Source organism: Thamnophis elegans, chromosome Z (genome assembly GCF_009769535.1).
Source record: "Thamnophis elegans isolate rThaEle1 chromosome Z, rThaEle1.pri, whole genome shotgun sequence".
In the NCBI taxonomy this organism is placed as follows: domain Eukaryota; kingdom Metazoa; phylum Chordata; class Lepidosauria; order Squamata; family Colubridae; genus Thamnophis; species Thamnophis elegans.
In genome coordinates this window covers 35,742,404-35,756,899 of record NC_045558.1, presented here as the reverse complement: position 1 = coordinate 35,756,899, position 14,496 = coordinate 35,742,404, and the positions used below count along the sequence as shown (strand labels likewise).

Here is a 14,496-nt window from a genome sequence, read left to right as displayed (position 1 = left end):
ACAAAATATTCTAAATAATCACTACATATATATACCAATTTTCAATTATTCCCTTATTAAAATTATTTATCAACAACAGGATATCATTACAGTATGTTCTTAACATTATACATTACATCACCAGTCCTCTATTAAGTATACATAAAATCATTATTATCCTTATCCTTTTTAAAACAAAAAGTTCTAAAATATTCAATTCATAGATATATTAATTTTTCATTGTATCATTGTTAATTTATTTCACAGCATAATTGTGTTATCATTTAACTTCTTCAATTAAAGCAAATTTCCTCTTTCACTGTTGCTTTTTCCCTGATACTCATTTGTATCAGTATTTAGATCCAAAGAAAATTCAACACAGCATCACCTCAGATTCCCCAGAGTCCACAACAATTGCACTGCGAATGTACATTTGACCAATGAAAAGATTTATTTTCCAAGTTTCTTGAATCTCTGCAGTACGAACAAAAACCACACATTAGTACACACTATGAAGCTCTAAGAGATAACAGAAGATATAAATGATATCTTCTGTTGATGATAAATAAATGATAACTGTAAATAAAATGGAGAGTTAAATTTACCAAATACTGCAAGAGGACACCCTGTTCTATAGTCCATAGCCTTTTCTAAAGATTTCCCCATATTGATTAGGAAGTGTAAAATATCAAACATTTCTAACCCTCCTTTCAGTAACAGACTCTGATAAAACAAGTCCTTGAAAATGCTCATTTTAAGATATATCCTGGTTATAATTATGTGCTTCAAAGCACATGCACTGTTGCAACTTCAAAGTAAATTAATGAGGCAAAAGAATAAAACTGATCTCAGATGTTACAAATTAAGGGCAAAGATAAGTAGATGTTCTAAAGTATGAAGGAAGACCAGAAATTGCTATTTTGAGGCAAAATTTTCAGGACAAAATAGATGCTCAAACTGCCTCTTTCATGTTTATAATGATGACCATTTTATACTTTCTGAATGTATTTTTCAGACAATACTTGGCACATACAAAAAAGGAATATTGTGCTTTCTCAATTAGTATACACCCAGACAGTACTTTTTAGTTACTGAGAACAAGCCCCAAATGCACTTTTCCATTTGCAAGAAGTTTGCTATAGATTCTATCACAGCAAATTAAAAAATAGATATCATAGAAGGCTCCAGGGCTCCTCTTGGTTCAGTTGCATTACGTTTAAATAAATGGTATCTATTTCACATCATTTCTTCATATATATATTTTTAGTGTGATCGTTTTTATGATAAGAGAAGGGCTGGTGTGTTTTTAGTCTGAATTTTTCAATACAAATTGTATACAAATTGCATAATTTGTTTTAGATTCTTTTTTAAATCTTTTTCTTCACACTAATCCTTTGTGGGAAATCAAGGAAGTGACCTCCTTTTGACAAGCTCACATTCTACACCATAAACCAACACATTCTTAATATTCTAATTCCTTGTTGCTTTTTATGGCTCATAGAAGTACACCTATTTATGAACAGGGTCCCTTGTATGCATCAGATATTACAACTATTACATAAAAACTTTATATTTGAAGATGCACAGATGGAAAGGTTCTTTGAAAATGCTGCCAAAAAAGCAAATTGGGGAAAAAAAATAAGATTGTCTTTTTTGAGGTCAAGAAGTGTAAGAATAATAAGGAACATGCATCATGTTTTCTGTGGCTGATACAGCTGACAAAGTATATAATATCTGCATTGGCTAACTTCCAATCTCAGTTTTCCCCATTAGGAAAAATACATTGCCTAAATCAACTTTAAAACTGGTAGAGTTCATGCTGGGTAGGGAATTTTGGGTATTGGAAATCAAAGTTGCCGGGGTTAGACACCCCTGATCTAAATCAAGGTTTATCAATTGCAACAATTTTAAGATGTGTGGGCTTTAAAACTTAAAATTGCTAAATTAAAAAATATTTATCTAGGTTACTTAAAAGTTCCACATTCACAATACAATAGAATATAAATTTAAACATCTCAGAAGGGACCTTCCTAATTTGTTGAGTTGGAAAGGTAATGTACTTTCAGACCTACAAGGTTCTGTTAATGTAACCCTACAATAAGCTAGAATTTCATTATGTGGGTGTGCTTTTTGTTTGGACTTCCTCTCAAGTCTTACAACATCCTTATAATGTTCGATTTTTGTTTATTTAACTTTTTTCTTTCTCCTTGAGAGAGCTCAGTTAGTGCCCACATTACTTTTTGTAGCTATTTTTCTTTAGTACTTATTTTCCATAGTGGTGATAATTACTTCTGTCTAAAATGGGCAGTGCCAAGAAGACCTGGTTAAGCAGGATAAAACCTGTCTTGTATTTTTATGTGAGACTACCAGGAAATACCAGAATTTTAGACTAGACAAAGAGGTTGAAAAGTATGCCCTGAAAGAAGGCACTTTTGTGCCGTAGCCAAGAAAAATCTATGTTTCTATAGTCACGAAGAGCCAAGTTTAATTTGAAGAAGTTTTCCCTGCACATTTTTATTATATAACTTTGCAAAGTTTTGCCTTCTAGTTTTATAGTACTCATTCCTTTATTAAGAGATCAAACAATCCAAGTGCTCTAGCCTTGAATTGTTTGTCTTTGGCCTCTGTTTCAATAGAAAGAAAAAAATGCTAACTAATATTGCACTTCATGGAAAAACAACAGAGATCTCTCATAGAACTGAGTGTCCTGTGCAGACTTTTCCTGTGTGGAAAAAAAATAACAACCCAAACATATAAGAAAAATGTTTATCGGCTCAACTTGGATAAGCTTGCCAATAAAAGCATAGAGCAAAGCTGCAAAATGAAAAAGGCAACACATAGTGTCAGCAATTTCATTACTTAAAACAAAAAGGAGCATTTCATGAATGTTCTTTGTTAGCTGTACATGGAAGCTTCTCTCTCTCTCTCTCTCTCTCTCTCTCTCTCTCTCTCTCTCTCACACACACACACACACACACACACACACACACACAAACACACACACACAAAATATCTGTATTAGTATCAAAGAAGCTTGCATACTATATCTTATCAGAGATTATATGTACTTGGCGACCACAACTATGTGATCAAAGCCCTGCCCCATTTTACATATGTCACAATGAATGTAAAAAAGGATCGGTTATCACCCTGACTTTTTGACCCATTGTCCTGTGGACACCTTTATCCTGGCTCAAATATACATATATATTAGTCACTCAATTTTTTTTGGAGTTTGTTCTCAGTGCAATTTTTTTAGAAGGCATAGTTCTTATTTATTATACATTTATAATCAAGATTTTCACCTGTAAGAATAAAAATTTCTAGTGTTTAAATTAGTTAAAGAGGAGAATTATTTGCAATTTTCAGTAGCATGCTTCATATTCAGATGCTTGGAAAGGGAGTGCTTTATTCTAGATTTTCTGTTTTGAAAGTGGGTACTAACTGAAAAGTTAATGCTCATCTCCTACAGAGTATAATGGGAAAAACGCCTCTAAATTCATTTCCAATAGATTTCATAGTTGAATGTTTTTCCACCTTTAACATCGAAACCATTTATATTAGCTTGACTTCATTTTTCATCATTCAAGCATTTCAAAATATTTTAGAGTACAATTCGTGTTTTCATTATGATAAGGTGATGGAGATGGTAGCATACATCTGGAGGACATTAGGCTCACCTGCAAGCAAATGAGTTTAATTAATTCCTTACCCCCTTCCTTTACCTCCCCCCAAAAAATTCTTTGATGGTACTTGTAATGTACACTCACGTAGATATTTCTAGAGCATACCAATGGAGTGATTTGGCTAATACTGTAATTATAATTTCACTGTCTGCTTCATGCTACAGGCCTGAATATTACTCCCTGCCCTCCTGTTAAATGCTCTTCCTTTCCCCAAATGAGCAGTTTGGAGACCATAAACCAAGGAATAAGCACAGCATGGAAAGTTACAAGCACAAAAGATGACAGTGTAGAAGTGCAGAATCTCCTAGCATCTTTTATAATTGCATTTAGCCCTCCTGGAGATTGAATCTACAATTAGCAGCACTGTCTCTTCTGCCTTCAAGACATCCACCAAAGCTTTGGGGAAACCCAGCTGTAGCATTTCCCTACCTTAAGAATCTAAACTAGGACAAAAAGTAGAATGACTTTAAGGGGGTAAAAAAGTTTTGATTTTCAGAAAAGTTGCCCTGCTACCATTTACCATAAGCTAGTTTACCATAGGCTAAGAAATCAACAGATGCTACTGCTGTGATTCTATACATGTTTTAATCACATCTTTGTTCTAACAACTTTGCAATCAGAATGTTTTGTTCCTACTATCAGGGGAAAATAATGGATTTCACAATGGATACCTTTTATTCCCTCCTCTCAAATATCTCAGACTAAAGATAAGCACCAATCATGTTGTCAGTAACATTGTGTGTGTGTGTGTGTGTGTGTTTCCTTCCTTGTGTGTTTCATACCCAAGATCTACACTAAGCTGCTTGAAAAGGCATGATGGTTATCCATTACTTCATTGACAAGAAAAGGATTCTTAACTTATAAAAGGCTATAGAAAATTATAGTTCTCACTAGTTCTGGCCAACACAGACAATGATGACTGCTGATGAGAATTTACCCAATCATACCTGATATTTTCCATTCTTCTTAACAGTTCAGTAGAAGGTTATGAGCCTGAAAAGTTAATAAAACCAGAAATTTGGAATTGAAATACTAATATATGGCACAGCAGTGCTTCATTTGCAATCACCATAACATTTCAGGTTACAAGGAATAACAATTTGGAAGCTATGTTTTTATATATGGAGGACTGCAACTGTTTCAGGAAATTAACAGGCAGCATGCCTACTGGTAATGGCACCAGATTAGAAATTAGGATATTGTAAACCTTAGTCCTACCTTAGCCCTACTTTAGGCATAAAAGGTTGCTATGTAACTTTGGGCCAGTCACTCTTTCTCAGCCCAATCCACCTCACAGAGTTGTCATGGGGAAAATATGAAGAGGAAGAAATATTAAATATGTTTGCTACTTTGAGTTATTAATAATAGTGGGACACAAATAGATGAATAAAAAAAATACCCATTGCAGTTTTTAAAACTTTGACCATTACCAAAAGTCAAACTGGGGATGATTAAGAGGAAAATGGGAAAAAGGTAATTTAAAAATCTGGATAGATGCTTCATACTTTAAAACTCAATAAAACATACAAAACATAGCAAAGATCTCACATCCACCTTATCTGGAGCATTGTCCCAGCTACCAGAAAGATCCAAAGGTCAAAAATTCTTACCTCTCACATAAGATAGATAGTAGAAAGATAGATAGGATTTTTCAATGAAGGTCCACAAACCTGAGATTTTATTATTTTACTTTTATTAATTTTCTGTTGCCCATCAAGCTCATTGTATTAAGGCTTTTTAAAAGCCTTCCTTTTATAAACTTGCAAAACAAATTCTAGGGACTATAGATTTTCCCCTTCCATTTTTGGAGTTAAAAAGCTTTTCTGTGATTCTAAGGTACAAAGTCTCTTTTTTCTCCAACAGTTATTGAGAGCACCCTGGAAAGAGTAAATGGATGACCAGACAGTTTATCTTTTGGTAAATAGGTACTTTGTGATTGAGAAACACTTTCTTAATAGATGTAGATAATTTTAGCAAATTTAAGATATGTGAACATGCTGGCTGGAGAATGCTGAGAGCTGAAGTCATTTATCTTAAGGTTGCTGAGATTGAGAAACACTGTACTAAGGCAATCAGTCTGTGGATGGGCAATCTCTCAAGGTAGCCATTTTCTGGAAAGACTGAAATGTGTCCATCAACACCCACAAAAGCTGCTTGTCTTTGATCTTACTGACCAGCATCAATACTTCCTTACATTTTTTCCTGCCTTTTAAGGACTGAGAAGGGTGCTGTAAATCTTCCAGCTCCAGACAGTGAAATACTGACTGCTGAAGCTAATTTTCTTTTGACCCAAGAGAATCATGACTCTAACTGATATGTATTACAGCTATACTTAAAGGAGAGAATATATGGGTCAGTTACAGTATGTTATGTCTTAATGCCCTCTAGGCCAGTGGTCCCCAACCCCCGGTCCGCGGACCGGTGCCGGGCCGTGGAGTACCTGGCACCGGGCCGCGCAGCGGCCGGGAGCCATGCAACGGCCGACTCTTCACTCATGCAGCGCCGTCGCCGGAGGGGGGGAGCTGCGCGGAAGCACAGGGGCAAGTGAGGCGAGGAGGAAGAATCCCCCGCTACTACACCACCTCCGCCCCCTCCCCGAGTCAGCCGTCCCCTCAGTGAACGCCTCCGCCTCTTTCTCCTTTCTCGCCTCAGTCGGCTCGCCTGGAAGCGAGGCGAGGAGGGGGCGGACCATGCGCTGGAAGCGGAGCCCTTGGAGGCCGCTCTCTTCTTTTTCCCGCCTGGCCTTGGCTTGTGAGAAGGAACGGCGGGAGAGGTAGAGAGAGAGAGAGAGAACGTCGGGCAGCCGAGGGCTGGGGGGGTCTTTTGAGGGGAGATGGGGGTGCGCGATTTTGGCGCCAGATTCAGGCCGCCGCTGCCGCTATTGCAGCGCACGGTGGAAAAGCGGCGGTCTTGCCCACCCCTTCCCTGCCTCCCGCCCGCTCCAGTTGCCGCAGCCAGGGGTGGGGGCTCGGTGCCTGAAGTCTCTTGCCTCTCTTCCAAAATTTCGCCAACGGGCATCGGTGAAGCGCGCTCTTTCTCTTCCTCACAAAACACATTTCCTTTCCCCCCACGCGTAGTTATTGGCGATATGGACTCTTGGAGGCTGCGCTCCCGGGTCGCGTTTCCTTTTTGCAGCCCACGAGAATGCCTGGTTCTGAGCCTCAAAAAACGAGAGTTCTCTTAAGGCTGCAAAAAAGGAATATACTTTGGTCCTTGAAGCGCTTTTCCTGTTATTTGGACATTATATATATACGTACGTACATACGTACGGTATGTATATATGCATGTATGCATGTATGTATGTATGTGTGTATGTGTGTGTGTGTGTGTGTGTGTGTGTGTGTGTATGTATGTATGTATGTATGTATGTATGTATGTATATATATATATATATATATATATATATATATATATATATATATATATAGCAGCAATAGCAATAGCAGTAGACTTATATACCGCTTCATAGGCCTTTCAGGCCTCTCTAAGCGGTTTACAGAGAGTCAGCATATTGCCCCCAACAATCTGGGTCCTCATTTTACCCACCTCGGAAGGATGGAAGGCTGAGTCAACCCTGAGCCGGTGAGATTTGAACCGCTGACCTGCTGATCTAGCAGTAGCCTGCAGTGCTGCATTTAACCACTGCGCCACCTTGGCTCTTATATATATATATGTCTGTAGTCCATAATATAGTGATGATTTAAAAAAAAATTAGTTGAGCACATGGAATCTTTTTTCTTTTAGTATATTTTGGAGGTGGGGGCCCACTTTGTTATTTAAGATAGTATCTCCTTTTATATATGGTAGTGAAGATACCTAATACTCCCACCCCCTATTTCCCCCACGACACCCTTGTGAGGTGGGGGGGCTTAGATAGAGTGAATGGGCTTAATACTGTATTCTTTTTACATTGCTATCCTCTGGCTTATTTAATTTTGCCCTTGCTCTTTTTATCTTTGACCTTGATTAATTCAGCTGTTTATTCCTTAAAATCTACATACAAAATGGAAGGTGGGATATGATTCAGGTGTTGAATTGGGAAGGTGGATTTAAAAAGTATGTTTGTATTCCCCCATTTTCGCCCCCCCACCCCTGCGCGCGCTCAGCGGGCCACGGTAAAATTATCAAAGGCTGACTGGTCCGCGGCGATAAAAAGGTTGGGGACCACTGCTCTAGGCAATAGCATTAATGGAAATCAGTTTATCACTCATCCATTATGATTTTGGTTGCCCAAAATGCTAATCACTTTTGGAACAGGTAGGAAGCAAGCAACAAATGGTTTTAGAAGCCTTGGTTACAAAAAAACAAAAAAACTTCTTGCTGAAATTTGCAGCTGCTAAACCATTTGGCTATTCATTTTAACAACTGTATGTGAAAACATTTGAAAAATAGGAGCATAGAGTTAGTTTCTGTTTTGCTTCATCTTACTTTTGATATTTATAACACCAGGGTGTTTATTCAGCTTTTTGTGTTTACCTTTTGCTGTTTAAGTATACTTCCAACATAAAAAAAATAACAGTCCTTGTCAAAAAGCTTGTACTCAATCCGGATAAGACCGAGTAGCTGGTGTGTTTCCCTCCTACTAATTGGCCAAGTTTTCCATCTCTCAGGCTGGGGGATCAAACAGTATGCCCCTCAGATAGAGTTCACAATTTGGGAGTCCTCCTGGACCCACAGTTGACTTTCGAACACCACTTGTCGGCTGTGACCAGGGGGGCATTTGCCCAGGTTCGCCTGGTGCACCAGTTGCATCCCTACCTGAACCGGGAGGCCCTCACAACAGTCACTCGTGCCCTTGTGACCTCTAGACTGGACTACTGCAACGTGCTCTACATGGGGCAGCCCTTAAACAGCATTCAGAGACTTCAGCTTGTCCAGAATGCAGCCGCACAAGCGATCATGAGTGCACTTCGGTTCACCCACGTAACACCTATCCTCCGCGAGCTGCACTGGCTGCCTATTGGTCTTCGGATACGCTTCAAGGCACTAGTCGTCACTTATAAAGCCCTTCATGGTATTGGACCTGGGTACTTGAGAAACCGCCTGCTGCCAATTACCTCCAATAGACCGATCAGATCCCACAGATTAGGCCTCCTCCGAATTCCATCCGCTGGCCAATGCCGACTGGCGACTACCCGGAGGAGAGCCTTCTCTGTGGCTGCTCCGACCCTCTGGAATAAGCTCCCCATGGAGATTCGAACCCTCACCACCCTCCACGCCTTCCGCAAAGCCCTTAAAACCTGGTTGTTCTGACAGCCCTGGGGCTAAAGAGCTTTTGCCCCCCCCCCTCAAATGGTATGGTTGTTGTGTGCTTTTAAATTGTGTATTGTTCTGTTTGTCTTTTTTATCCCTTATCTGTACCCCCTTCCCTGACTTGGATTGTGAGCCGCCCTGAGTCCCCTTCGGGGAAAAGGGCGGCATATAAATGCAATAAATTCAATTCAATTCAAAAAATATGACTAAACTCACCATCCATGTGCCTATTGTCAATTTCTTACAACTCAACATAAGTCTGTTTAATGCCAAACTCCTGTGTTTTCCCAGGCTTTATTCATATGTTCAAGCTAAAACTTGTATGCAAACAATATTTAGAAGGAACAAGTTAAACTCATTCTGATTCACCCAAAAAGGAATATGTATATACTTGTACAATATTTTTGAAAAAGCACACACTTAAGACTTTTATGACAGAATTCAATCTGATAATAAACACATTTACACAAGCTTCAAAAATCACAAACAAAATCTAACATTTTATTTTGAGAGGTTTCCAGCAATGTATAGTTTCAGTTTTGAAAACATTAATAGTTTTTACCATTCTCTTCATCTAAGGAGCACTTACTAATTAGCTATCTGAGCCATCTTAATTTTAAACTTTTGTTTTAACAAATGGTCGTAAATTGAGGACTTCTTGTACCAGTATTCTTTTGTTTGTTAATTTACACTACACCTTTCTCCAGGAACTCAAAAGCCAAACCTGAGTATGTAAACATATGTATGGACACCTTTGCATATAAATATCTTGTGCATTTATATGTTTTGTATATATTCTCAAATAATTTTGAGAATTAAATGAGTTTCAGCAACAGTATTTGAGTGATCGTAATTCGTGGCTTCACGGCTGAATTAGAATTTCAGCAAATATTTTCCTAGTTTATGTTTAAGCTAGACCTAAATTGACAAATGAAAGCAATACATACAGTACATTTTGGAAACAATACAACCTACCAATTTTAAAATGCATTAGAAAAACTTACATAAATACAAAATAACACTGAAGAATGCATGACAAATGATGGTTAACCAGTTCTGTTTGCCACAGAGGAGGCTCACTTTTTCTTCTTAATTGTGAAAAACAAAAAAATTGGAAGGGAAACACAAAGTTTTATCTTTAGCCATATAGACTGGAGTCTTCAATTAACTAGAGATTTATTTCTCTCTATATTAAAATATTTATATAGCAGTTAAATTTATAAGAAACTGTGGGCACTTCTCAATCAAAAATTGAAATAAAATAAAAAACATATCAAACTTTTAAAACCAAATGTACAAAGTCTAACTTCCAATGTGCAATAACTTCATCCTATCCAGAGCTTGGAGGTAAATCCAGGTTTCCAGGGCTTTTCAAAAGACTATGGGGACAGAGGCCTGCCAAACTTCAGAGACAAATGTGTTCCTTAGGGCAAACGCTTTCACATAAATGCATGGTTCCTAGCTTCCATAAAGAAGCAATTTTTAAATGAAGGAACTAGTTTAGTAGGACCTATAGATGACTGACAGGTTGTTGTGGCCTGTTGGCCACTGGTCTCTCCAATAGCCAAATCAGAGGAGAAGAAGGTGTGGGAGTCAGGATCAGCATCAAGGCAATCTGAGAGCTCTGAAGGGGAAGAGGGAGTGGAGCAATGGTGGATTGCCAATTTTTTTACACCCACTGCTGCTGCTACTACTGGTTCGCCCGATCCTGGCTGAACCGGGAGCAACCCACCTCTGGAGTGGCGCTGACAGAGAGAGAGAGAGAGACAGAGATAGAACCTGGGCCATCTGTCAGCCCTCAGATGGAGAGCCAACGGCCCCCAGGTCTGGTGGTGGCTGATGAGGAAGAGGAGAAACATCTGTGCCTCAGGTGCAGATGTGCAGAAGGCAGAGGAGAGGAGAACCATGTCCCGATCATTAAGAAGGAAGAGCCACCACCTCTAGCAAAGCCCCACCTTATCTCTGGGGATAAAAGGCAGGGGCAGACAATTATTTAACGTCTGGGCAGATGAACCTGTTAGCCTGCAGTGACAGAGAAACATTTTGCCGGGGCTGCTGCCATTCCTATTTAAGAAATCTTTGAGTTAACTTCAGAGAATTTGTCATGTTTGGGGAGCTGGGTCAGAACACAAGCAAATCCCAAGAATGACATAGACAAAATTCAGTTCTTCATTTGCTTACACACAATAAACAGAATCTTGCCAGACTACATCTATATTTCACCTACCCTAAGAGATATACTCTGGGAGTTTCTAGGTAATGGATATCTTTACTCTCTTCATGTATCTCCTATCCATCTCCAATCTGTACTGCCTCTTATCTTGCTTCAACTCATGATGTCCTTAGGGAAAGACAGTCTCACAAATAACCTTGACCTATCATAGAGGAGTTTAAAGATGATGACCAGCATTTTGAATTGCACCTGGAAAGAAATGAAGCCAGTGCAGTTTACACAACAGAAATGTTACCTGGGCAAACCTAGGGACACCCATCATAGTGCACGCTGTCATGTTCTAAAGACCCAAGTGGTCTTCAAGGTCAGCACGAAATAGATTGTATTGCAGTAATCCAAATGCGAAGTGAGCAAGACTTCCATAATTGAGAAAGAGCACAATTGCCACACTAGATAAATCTGTACAAAGACTCTGCCAGTCATGACTGCCATCTTCATCCATGGAAAAAAGGGGTTCAAAATGTAAAAATAGCCATAACGATCAAAGCCTGCTCCCTTTTTACATTCAATGTAGATTATGTGTGATGCATATAAAAAAGGAGCTAAACATCAATCACAGGTCATCTTAACTTTTTTATCTCCTTCTGGATATCCTTGAGCAAATAGTAAACATGAAAGCATCTTACGTTTCCATTTGAGCATGCCACTGAAGATGCGAATTTCCTGGAATTTGGGTGTGTGGTACACACAGAGGCTACTTTCTCTATTCTATCCAGGCTGATTCGTAAGATAAATTAGTAATAAATGCCTACCCAAGACCAACAATAAATGTTTAAAATATGTATGTAAAGTGGCCATACCAATGATGTTTTGTCTTCCAAACCATAATATATTCATAGACTTTTTAAAAGGTAGGGAGCAGGGATAGAGTAGGAAAAGCACAGAAACAAACAGCTCCAGATTATAATGATACGTTGTTATGTTATGTTACATTTTATGTTGTTGTGTGTTGTTAGTTTGTTTGGTTTTATTTGCTTCATTTTGAAGCCTGATTCCTTAGCGGAATGTATTGCCTTATTTAGAACAGGGATAGGCAGTTTAAAATCCACACATACAAATATCCTAAGGGTTAGGACACAGCTTATCCTATTTGAGCCTCTCCTTAGGGCAGTTCCAGTTAAACATTCTTCAAATGTTGTTGGCTGATTGGAATTATTTCTCCTGTCTTGATTTACTAACTGTGGAAGCTAAGGAGCCCTTTGTATCCCAATAAAAGCCTGACCTAAGTATAAAATATTTTTAGTCAACTAACTGGAGAAAAGAGCTTAATATAGTCTGGCTTTTACATATTTTTCTGCTCAGAATTTTCCAGACAACTGATCTCATTTATTTATAGTTCACAATATCATTGCAGATGGTCTGTTTTATTTTTATGCTGATCTTCAGCAGAATGTAGAGAGTTTAATTATTTGCATGCTTTTGTAGGCCCCACCTTAGAAATTATTAAATAACTTGTTAGCATAATTTGGACCCTTTGTGTGGGTGTCTATGTGGGTATTTATGTATGTGTTTAAAGCCTCTGGGTTCTGAAGTAATGCAATTGTTATTTTCTGTTTCCTTGCCAATATGAAACAAGTTGTTTTGTGTGTATGTATTATTAATAAATATTATAATGGGAATTCCATGTCCCACATTTGCAAGAGTCTCATACAGATGCTTTTAGTGGTATCCCTACCAGATGGCAAGAAAATTTGTTTTCCTATGGGCAGAATTTCCTAAATTAGTCAAATGTCTAGCAACTGGAAGTGAGATTGTAAAATATTATTCTGCTGTAATCAATTTTGTTATTTCAATGCCATTTGTCTCCTATTCTAGCTTGTTTCAAACTCTTCTGATATCTGCTGCCAGTTTAAATCTTTTTCACTTTAAGAGTACATCTCCCACTACTATAACTGCAGATCTTGGCCCTTATATCACTTTTCAGTAGCATTTATTTGGATTGGAGGGCTCCTTCTTCTCTCTGTAATAAATTATGTTCCTCTCAGCCCAAGCTTACTAATTTTAGAGACCTTTTCAACAGTAGTGCAAATTCCTTAACCACCGAAAGTCTATTTGATTGCATGCTTGTTGCTTCTAACATATCAACCTAAACAAAGACATAGGTGTGTGTGAATGTGTGTGTGTGTGCGTGTGTGTGTTGTGTTATCTTTAGAAAGTTTCACAGACAAAAGCAGTGTTGTAGAGGCTGTCACAAAGAAGAGAGGATTGACTTAATCTCCAAAGCACCAGAGGCCAGGACAAGAAGTAATAGTAGAAACTTGCTAAAGACAGATCCCAACCTAGAAGTAAAGAAACTATTTGTTGACAGTAACAAAAATTAATCAATGGAATAGTTTGCGTCCCAGAGTTGTGACTAGACAATTGTATTTGTCCAGGAAAGTATAAGGTCTCCTGCCTTGAGCAGGGTATTGGACTAGAGGCTCAGTCCTATATTCCATGATAAAAAACCTTTTTTTTAAGATGCTTTAAATGTCTAAGACACTGAGCTTGTCGATCAGAAAAGTCAGCAGTTTGGCTGTTTGAATCCCTAACACCGCATAATGGAGTGAGCTCCTATTACTTGTCCCAGCTTCTGCCAACCTAGAAGATCAAAAGCATGTAAAAATGCAAGTAGAACAATAGAAATCACCTTTGGTGGGGAGGTAACAGTATTCAGTGCATCTTCGATGTTTAGTCATGCTGGCTACATGACCACAGAGACATTTTCGGACAGTGTTGGTTCTTCAGCTTTGAAACGGAGATGAGCACTGCCCCTAGAGTCAGGAACGACTAGCACATATGTGCAAAGGGAACTTTTACCTTTACCTTTATGCATTTCCAAAAGAGGCTAAACTTGTACCACTATTCCATAATGCTATGTTTTTTATTTCTTTTTTATTTTATTTTTTATTTCCCCCCCCTTTTTTTCTTTCTTTTTTTGTGGTGGGGGCAGAAAAATCCTCCATTGAACATGAACTCTCCTTTCAGGGGGGCTGTAATCACAGCAGTCCCCACACACCCTCAATTTCATGCCCACAGTAAAGTAACAAAATGAGTCTCTGGCCTTTTCAATTGACCTCTTTCTAGTGTCATAATAAAATATTATACTATTATAATAATACTATATTTCTCTGGGAACAAAATCTTAGATTGGAAGCTTTTCCCTCTCTCAAAACTCATATTTGCTACAAAAGGAAAAACTTTTGTGTCCTACCCAACTCTGTTTCAGGGAAGTGGAAGATTTGCAAACAAATCTCAGCACTAATGAAAAACAGAATTATTTTTAATTGCATAATTGTTGATTCTGGTTTTTATTGCATAGTGGTTGAAAATGACCTTTCAAAATGAGATTGATTATAACTGTGA

The 14,496-nt window shown here is 38.4% G+C and overlaps 1 long non-coding RNA gene across 1 annotated transcript; it reads right to left on the bottom strand.

The window, feature by feature from the left end:
* Nucleotides 1-213: 213 nt before the first annotated feature.
* On the bottom strand, nucleotides 214-6,105 carry LOC116520478. The gene is made up of 3 exons (XR_004256787.1): nucleotides 5,276-6,105; nucleotides 4,613-4,658; nucleotides 214-453 (listed from the first exon to the last, which is right to left on the bottom strand). It is a non-coding gene; the product is annotated as an uncharacterized LOC116520478 (long non-coding RNA).
* Nucleotides 6,106-14,496: the final 8,391 nt, after the last annotated feature.